Below are 8,052 nucleotides of genomic sequence, written 5' to 3' on the forward strand. Positions count from 1 at the left end.
TCAACTATCCATTAATATACAATAAACACATTCAAATACCCATTCATATACACATTAATATACAATAAACACATTCAACTACCCATTAATATACAATAAACACATTCAAATACCCATTCATATACACATTAATATACAATAAACACATTCAAATACCCATTCATATACACATTAATATACAATAAACACATTCAACTACCCATTAATATACAATAAACACATTCAACTACCCATTAATATACAATAAACACATTCAAATACCCATTCATATACACATTAATATACAATAAACACATTCAACTACCCATTAATATACAATAAACACATTCAAATACCCATTCATATACACATTAATATACAATAAACACATTCAACTACCCATTCATATACACATTAATATAAAATAAACACATTCAACTACCCATTCATATACACATTAATATACAATAAACACATTCAACTACCCATTCATACACATATTAATATACAATAAATACATTAAACTCCACATTTATATAGACATTAATATGCAAAGTGCTGTACAGAAACCCATTCTAAAACCCCAAACAGCAAGCAATGCAGGTGTAGAAGCACGGTGATTAGGAAAAATTCCCTAGAAAGGCCAAAACCTAGGAAGAAACCTAGAGAGAAACCAGGCTATGAGGGGTTCTGGGGCCCCACAAGGGTGTGTTCTCAGCCCTCTCCTGTACTCCCTGTTCAGCCATGACTGCGTGGCCATGCACGCCTCCAACTCAATCATCAAGTTTGCAGACGACACTACAGTGGTAGGCTTGATTACCAACAATGACGAGACGGCCTACAGGGAGGAGGTGAGGGCCCTCGGAGTGTGGTGTCAGGAAAATAACCTCTCACTCAATGTCAACAAAACAAAGGAGATGATCGTGTACTTCAGGAAACAGCAGTGGGAGCACCCCCTTTCCACATTGATGGGACAGCAGCGGAGAAGGTGGAAAGTTAAGTTCCTCTGCGTACACATCACGGACAAACTGAAATGGTCCACCCACACAGACAGCATGGTGAAGAAGCTGAAGAAATTTGGCTTGTCACCTAAAACCCCCACAAACTTCTACAGATGCACAATCGAGATCATCCTGTCAGGCTTTATCAACACCTGGTAGGGCAAACTACCTTCCCTGAACCGTAAGGCTCTCCAGAGGGTAGTGCGGTCTGCACAACGCATCACCGGGGGCAACTACACTTCCCTGAACCGTAAGGCTCTCCAGAGGGTAGTGAGGTCTGCACAACGCATCACCGGGGGCAACTACACTTCCCTGAACCGTAAGGCTCTCCAGAGGGTAGTGCGGTCTGCACAACGCATCACCGGGGGCAACTACACTTCCCTGAACCGTAAGGCTCTCCAGAGGGTAGTGCGGTCTGCACAACGCATCACAGGGGGCAACTACACTTCCCTAAACCGTAAGGCTCTCCAGAGGGTATTTGAGGTCTGCACAACGCATCACCGGGGGCAACTACACTTCCCTGAACCGTAAGGCTCTCCAGAGGGTAGTGCGGTCTGCACAACGCATCACCGGGGGCAACTACACTTCCCTAAACCGTAAGGCTCTCCAGAGGGTATTGAGGTCTGCACAATGCATCACCGGGGGCAACTACACTTCCCTAAACCATAAGGCTCTCTAGAGGGTATTGAGGTCTGCACAACGCATCACCGGGGGCAACTACACTTCCCTAAACCGTAAGGCTCTCCAGAGGGTATTGAGGTCTGCACAATGCATCACCGGGGGCAACTACACTTCCCTAAACCATAAGGCTCTCTAGAGGGTAGTGCGGTCTGCACAACGCATCACCGGGGGCAAACTACCTTCCCTCCAGGACACCTACACCACCCGATGTCACAGGAAGGCCAAAAATATCAAAGGACAACAACCACCTGAGCCACTGCCTGTTCACCCCGCTATCATCCAGAAGGCGAGGTCAGTACAGGTGCATCAAAGCTGGGACTGAGAGACTGAAAAACAGCTTCTATCTCAAGGCCATCCGACTGTTAAACAGCCATCACTAATATAAAGAGGCTGCTGCCAACATACAGACTCAAATCACTGACCACTTTAATAAATGGATGTAATAATGTTATCACTAGTCACTTTAAATAATGCCACTTTAATGTTTACATATCTTACATTACTCATCTCATATGTATATACTATATTTTATACCATCTATTGCATCTTTCCTATGCCGCACAGCCATCGCGCATCCATATATTCATAGATACATATTCTTATTCCATCCCCTTACATTGTGTGTGTGTATTAGGTAGTCGTTGTGAATTTGTTAGATTACTTGTTGGTTATTACTGCACTGTCGTAACTAGAAGCACAAGCATTTCGCTACACTCGCATTGACATCTGCTAACCATGTGTATGTGACAAATAAAATGTGATTTTATTTAAACCTATGAAACTACCCATTCATATACATTAATATACAATAAACCCATTAAACTACCCATTCATATACACATTAATATACAATAAACCTATTAAACTACCCATTCATATACACATTAATATACAATAAACCCATTAAACTACCCATTCATATACACATTAATATACAATAAACCCATTAAACTACCCATTCATATACACATTAATATACAATAAACCTATTAAACTACCCATTCATATACACATTAATATACAATAAACCTATTAAACTACCCATTCATATACACATTAATATACAATAAACCCATTAAACTACCCATTCATATACACATTAATATACATAAAACCCATTAAACTGCCCATTCATATACACGTTATTATACACAGCAACACGAAAAGCAAAACAAAATTATAAAAAACAGACTCAGTAAAACGGTCCCCCTAACAACCATCTGAAAGGCCCTAGAAGGTCCCCCTAACAACCGTCTGAAAGGCCCTAGAAGGTCCCCCTAACAACCATCTGAAAGGCCCTAGAAGGTCCCCCTAACAACCGTCTGAAAGGCCCTAGAGGGTCCCCCTAACAACCATCTGAAAGGCCCTAGAGGGTCCCCCTAACAACCATCTGAAAGGCCCTGGAGGGTCCCCCTAACAACCATCTGAAAGGCACTAGAGGGTCCCCCTAACAACCATCTGAAAGGCCCTAGAGGGTCCCCCTAACAACCATCTGAAAGGCCCTAGATTCTAGGGCCTAGAAGGTCCCCCCTAACAACTGTCTGAAAGGCCCTAGAGGGTCCCCCTAACAACCATCTGAAAGGCCCTAGAGGGTCCCCCTAACAACCGTCTGAAAGGCCCTAGAGGGTCCCCCCTAGCAACCGTCTGAAAGGCCCTAGAGGGTCCCCCCTAGCAACCGTCTGAAAGGCCCTAGAGGGTCCCCCTAACAACCATCTGGAAGGCCCTAGAAGGTCCCCCTAACAACCATCTGAAAGGCCCTAGAAGGTCCCCCTAACAACCGTCTGAAAGGCCCTAGAGGGTCCCCCTAACAACCGTCTGAAAGGCCCTAGAGGGTCCCCCTAACAACCATCTGAAAGGCCCTAGAAGGTCCCCCTAACAACCATCTGAAAGGCCCTAGAGGGTCCCCCTAACAACCATCTGAAAGGCCCTAGAGGGTCCCCCTAACAACCATCTGAAAGGCCCTAGAAGGTCCCCCTAACAACCATCTGAAAGGCCCTAGAGGGTCCCCCTAACAACCGTCTGAAAGGCCCTAGAGGGTCCCCCTAAACAACCATCTGAAAGGCCCTAGAGGGTCCCCCTAACAACCATCTGAAAGGCCCTAGAAGGTCCCCCTAACAACCATCTGAAAGGCCCTAGAGGGTCCCCTAACAACCATCTGAAAGGCCCTAGAAGGTCCCCCTAACAACCGTCTGAAAGGCCCTAGAGGGTCCCCCTAACAACCGTCTGAAAGGCCCTAGAGGGTCCCCCTAACAACCATCTGAAAAGCCCTAGAAGGTCCCCCTAACAACCGTCTGAAATGCCCTAGAGGGTCCCCCTAACAGTCTGAAAGGACCTAGAGGGTCCCCCTAACAACCGTCTGAAAGGCCCTAGAGGGTCCCCCTAACAGTCTGAAAGGCCCTAGAGGGTCCCCTAACAACCATCTGAAAGGCCCTAGAAGGTCCCCCTAACAACCGTCTGAAAGGCCCTAGAGGGTCCCCCTAACAACCATCTGAAAGGCCCTAGAGGGTCCCCCTAACAACCGTCTGAAAGGCACTAGAGGGTCCCCCTAACAACCGTCTGAAAGGCCCTAGAGGGTCCCCCTAACAACCATCTGAAAGGCCCTAGAGGGTCCCCCTAACAACCATCTGAAAGGCCCTAGAGGGTCCCCCTAACAGTCTGAAAGGCCCTAGAGGGTCCCCCTAACAACCATCTGAAAGGCCCTAGAAGGTCCCCCTAACAACCGTCTGAAAGGCCCTAGAGGGTCCCCCTAACAACCATCTGAAAGGCCCTAGAGGGTCCCCCTAACAACCGCCTGAAAGGCACTAGAGGGTCCCCTAACAACCGTCTGAAAGGCCCTAGAGGGTCCCCCTAACAACCGTCTGAAAAGCCCTAGAGGGTCCCCTAACAACCATCTGAAAGGCCCTAGAAGGTCCCCTAACAACCGTCTGAAAGGCCCTAGAGGGTCCCCCTAACAACCTTCTGAAAGGCCCTAGAAGGTCCCCTAACAACCGTCTGAAAGGCCCTAGAGGGTCCCCTAACAACCGTCTGAAAGGCCCTAGAAGGTCCCCCTAACAACCTTCTGAAAGGCCCTAGAAGGTCCCCCTAACAACCTTCTGAAAGGCCCTAGAAGGTCCCCTAACAACCGCCTGAAAGGCCCTAGAGGGTCCCCCTAACAACCGTCTGAAAGGCCCTAGAGGGTCCCCCTAACAACCGTCTGAAAGGCACTAGAGGGTCCCCTAACAACCGTCTGAAAGGCCCTAGAGGGTCCCCCTAACAACCGTCTGAAAGGCCCTAGAGGGTCCCCTAACAACCATCTGAAAGGCCCTAGAAGGTCCCCCTAACAACCGTCTGAAAGGCCCTAGAGGGTCCCCTAACAACCTTCTGAAAGGCCCTAGAAGGTCCCCCTAACAACCGTCTGAAAGGCCCTAGAAGGTCCCCCTAACAACCGTCTGAAAGGCCCTAGAGGGTCCCCCTAACAACCATCTGAAAGGCCCTAGAAGGTCCCCCTAACAACCTTCTGAAAGGCCCTAGAAGGTCCCCCTAACAACCGTCTGAAAGGCCCTAGAGGGTCCCCCTAACAACCGTCTGAAAGGCCCTAGAGGGTCCCCCTAACAACCATCTGAAAGGCCCTAGAGGCACCAATTCCTACCATTTTAAAGTGCATTGTAGATCATTCCACACTGAAGTACAAAAAAAAACTAAAAGCAGATCTACCCAACTCGGGGGATCTCGAAAGGATATCCAGAGAGTTGCCATCTCTGAGCCCGGGTCCGGTAGCCCGTACATCTACAGGTTAACAATGAGGTAAGGTACGGCGGAAATGCATGCAATGGGCCTTTTTTATAGACAAAAAGAGCACAATGCATCTATGTACGAGACTTCAAGGTGGGCCAGCCTGCGTTCTGATACAAAATGCAACGTGTGCTGAACCTATCGGCCGTAATAAACCACATCCAATGACTTCAATAGTGGCAACTGCATTCAGATAGACAATATCCGCCAAGGTCAATATACCTGGAATGAATGTTGACTAAATTATTTGTTTTCTGCTATTTAATGAAAGACCAGTTCCTATAGAAGAAGCCGATTTAAAAAAAGAATAGTTTTTATTTATTTTGTAATATTATTAATTTCTTTGAACTAATTCATAAACATACTTTTTTTTGAAAATATCGCTTTTCACCCATCCAGGTAGACAGTTATGTATATAGGCGGGGACACGATCCGCGAGAGCACCATCCAAAGTACGTATACTATACGTATGCATAAATCATCAGATATTTTTAAAAAAAAAGTGATTTGGAAAATGTACATGTACTTGGTTTTACCTGCATTAAGTTTCAGTTCAACAAAGGCTTTCTGCAGAACAATGAAGACAGATTGAAGCTCTGACAGAGCCTGGTCAGCTGCGAAGGCAACAGCACACACCACAGTGTCATCTGCGTACAGGTGAACGATACCATTTTAAGATAGTGAGAGAGAGAGAAAAAAACAGACCAAGAATGGATCCCTCCGGGAAACCCTTTGTTACGTCCAGAACCTGATTTGACACCATCAGTAAATACACACTGTGTTCTGAGGGGTATCCTGCGAAGCAAGCTACTCTGGGTTTTCTAAAGCTAACCGGGCTTCAGTTAGCTTGACTTCCCTGCTCAGGCTTCATCCGTACTACGACGGTGGATATTTCTCTTCTGCCTGCCGCTAACTCCAGCAGAAGGATTCTGATTTCATTGGTCCTCAACATGGCTTGTCGAATTCTTCATTGAGACGATGCTGAAACGTCAAATCCGTGGGCAAATCAGTGCCATGTTCAAATTTGAGACGAAAATCATAATGAAGGAAAAGTAATGTTACGGATTCAGCAGGCGGAGGTGTGAAATAAGCGTTTAGAAGTATCTTCTTCATTGTTTTACTTTGCTGTGTTGATTCTGATTGTTAAAATTAATTATTATAATAATAAATGCTTATTTTAGTTTCTAAATGCATTCTGTCATTACTAAATCATGTGATAGGTATTTTTTTTAATTGTAAAAATAAATAAAAATCACACAAACATTTAATTAATAACATATTTCGGTTCAGACTATTCATTCAGGATAGTGTTGGGCAGGTTAGTTCTGAAGGATTCATTCAGGATAGAGTTGGCCTGAGGTTAGTTCTGAAGGAATAATTCAGGATAGAGTTGGCCTGAGGTCAGTTGGTGAAGGATTCATTCAGGATAGAGATGGCCTGAGGTCAGTTGGTGAAGGATTCATTCAGGATAGAGTTGGCCTGAGGTCAGTTGGTGAAGGATTCATTCAGGATAGAGTTGGCCTGAGGTCAGTTGGTGAAGGATTCATTCAGGATAGAGTTGGCCTGAGGTTAGTTCTGAAGGATTCATTCAGGATAGAGTTGGGCAGGTTAGTTCTGAAGGATTCATTCAGGATAGAGTTGGCCTGAGGTTAGTTGGTGAAGGATTCATTCAGGATAGTGTCGGCCTGAGGTTAGTTGGTGAAGGATTCATTCAGGATAGAGTTGGCCTGAGGTCAGTTGGTGAAGGATTCATTCAGGATAGAGTTGGCCTGTCCGGGAGCAGGTTAGTTGGTGAAGGATTCATTCAGGATAGAGTTGGCCTGAGGTTAGTTGGTGAAGGATTCATTCAGGATAGAGTTGGCCTGAGGTCAGTTGGTGAAGGATTAATTCAGGATAGAGTTGGCCTGAGGTCAGTTGGTGAAGGATTCATTCAGGATAGAGTTGGCCTGAGGTTAGTTGGTGAAGGATTCATTCAGGATAGAGTTGGCCTGAGGTTAGTTGGTGAAGGATTCATTCAGGATAGAGTTGGCCTGCTTGGGAGCAGGTTAGTTGGTGAAGGATTCATTCAGGATAGAGTTGGCCTGAGGTTAGTTGGTGAAGGATTCATTCAGGATAGAGTTGGCCTGAGGTCAGTTGGTGAAGGATTCATTCAGGATAGAGTTGGCCTGAGGTCAGTTGGTGAAGGATTCATTCAGGATAGAGTTGGCCTGAGGTTAGTTGGTGAAAGATTCATTCAGGATAGAGTTGGCCTGAGGTTAGTTGGTGAAGGATTCATTCAGGATAGAGTTGGCCTGAGGTTAGTTGGTGAAGGATTCATTCAGGATAGAGTTGGCCTGAGGTTAGTTGGTGAAGGATTCATTCAGGATAGAGTTGGCCTGAGGTTAGTTGGTGAGTTGGCCTGAGGTCAGTTGGTGAGATTCATTCAGGATAGAGTTGGCCTGACATCAGTTGGTGAAGGATTCATTCAGGATAGAGTTGGCCTGGTCAGTTGGTGAAGGATTCATTCAGGATAGAGTTGGCCTGAGGTCAGTTGGTGAGATTCATTCAGGATAGGTTGGCCTGAGGTTAGTTGGTGAAGGATTCATTCAGGATAGAGTTGGCCTGAGGTCAGTTGGTGAAG

The 8,052-nt window shown here is 45.9% G+C and overlaps 2 long non-coding RNA genes across 8 annotated transcripts; both read left to right on the plus strand.

Annotated features, from left to right (window-relative positions):
- The first annotated feature begins 1,108 nt into the window (after positions 1-1,108).
- LOC127919815 (uncharacterized) lies at positions 1,109-6,505 on the plus strand. Of its 7 annotated transcripts, none has more exons than XR_008104111.1 (3): positions 1,109-3,136; positions 3,392-3,766; positions 5,073-6,505. It is a non-coding gene; the product is annotated as an uncharacterized LOC127919815 (long non-coding RNA). The 7 variants fall into 7 exon arrangements; XR_008104113.1 differs by having other exon boundaries at positions 3,392-3,629; XR_008104117.1 differs by having other exon boundaries at positions 3,392-3,629; positions 5,175-6,505.
- A 343-nt stretch (positions 6,506-6,848) lies between these two features.
- LOC127919817 (uncharacterized) lies at positions 6,849-8,052 on the plus strand. Its single transcript, XR_008104119.1, has 3 exons — positions 6,849-7,000; positions 7,519-7,633; positions 7,986-8,052. It is a non-coding gene; the product is annotated as an uncharacterized LOC127919817 (long non-coding RNA).

This window comes from Oncorhynchus keta, unplaced genomic scaffold (assembly GCF_023373465.1).
Source record: "Oncorhynchus keta strain PuntledgeMale-10-30-2019 unplaced genomic scaffold, Oket_V2 Un_contig_17556_pilon_pilon, whole genome shotgun sequence".
Classification (NCBI taxonomy): Eukaryota; Metazoa; Chordata; class Actinopteri; order Salmoniformes; family Salmonidae; genus Oncorhynchus; species Oncorhynchus keta.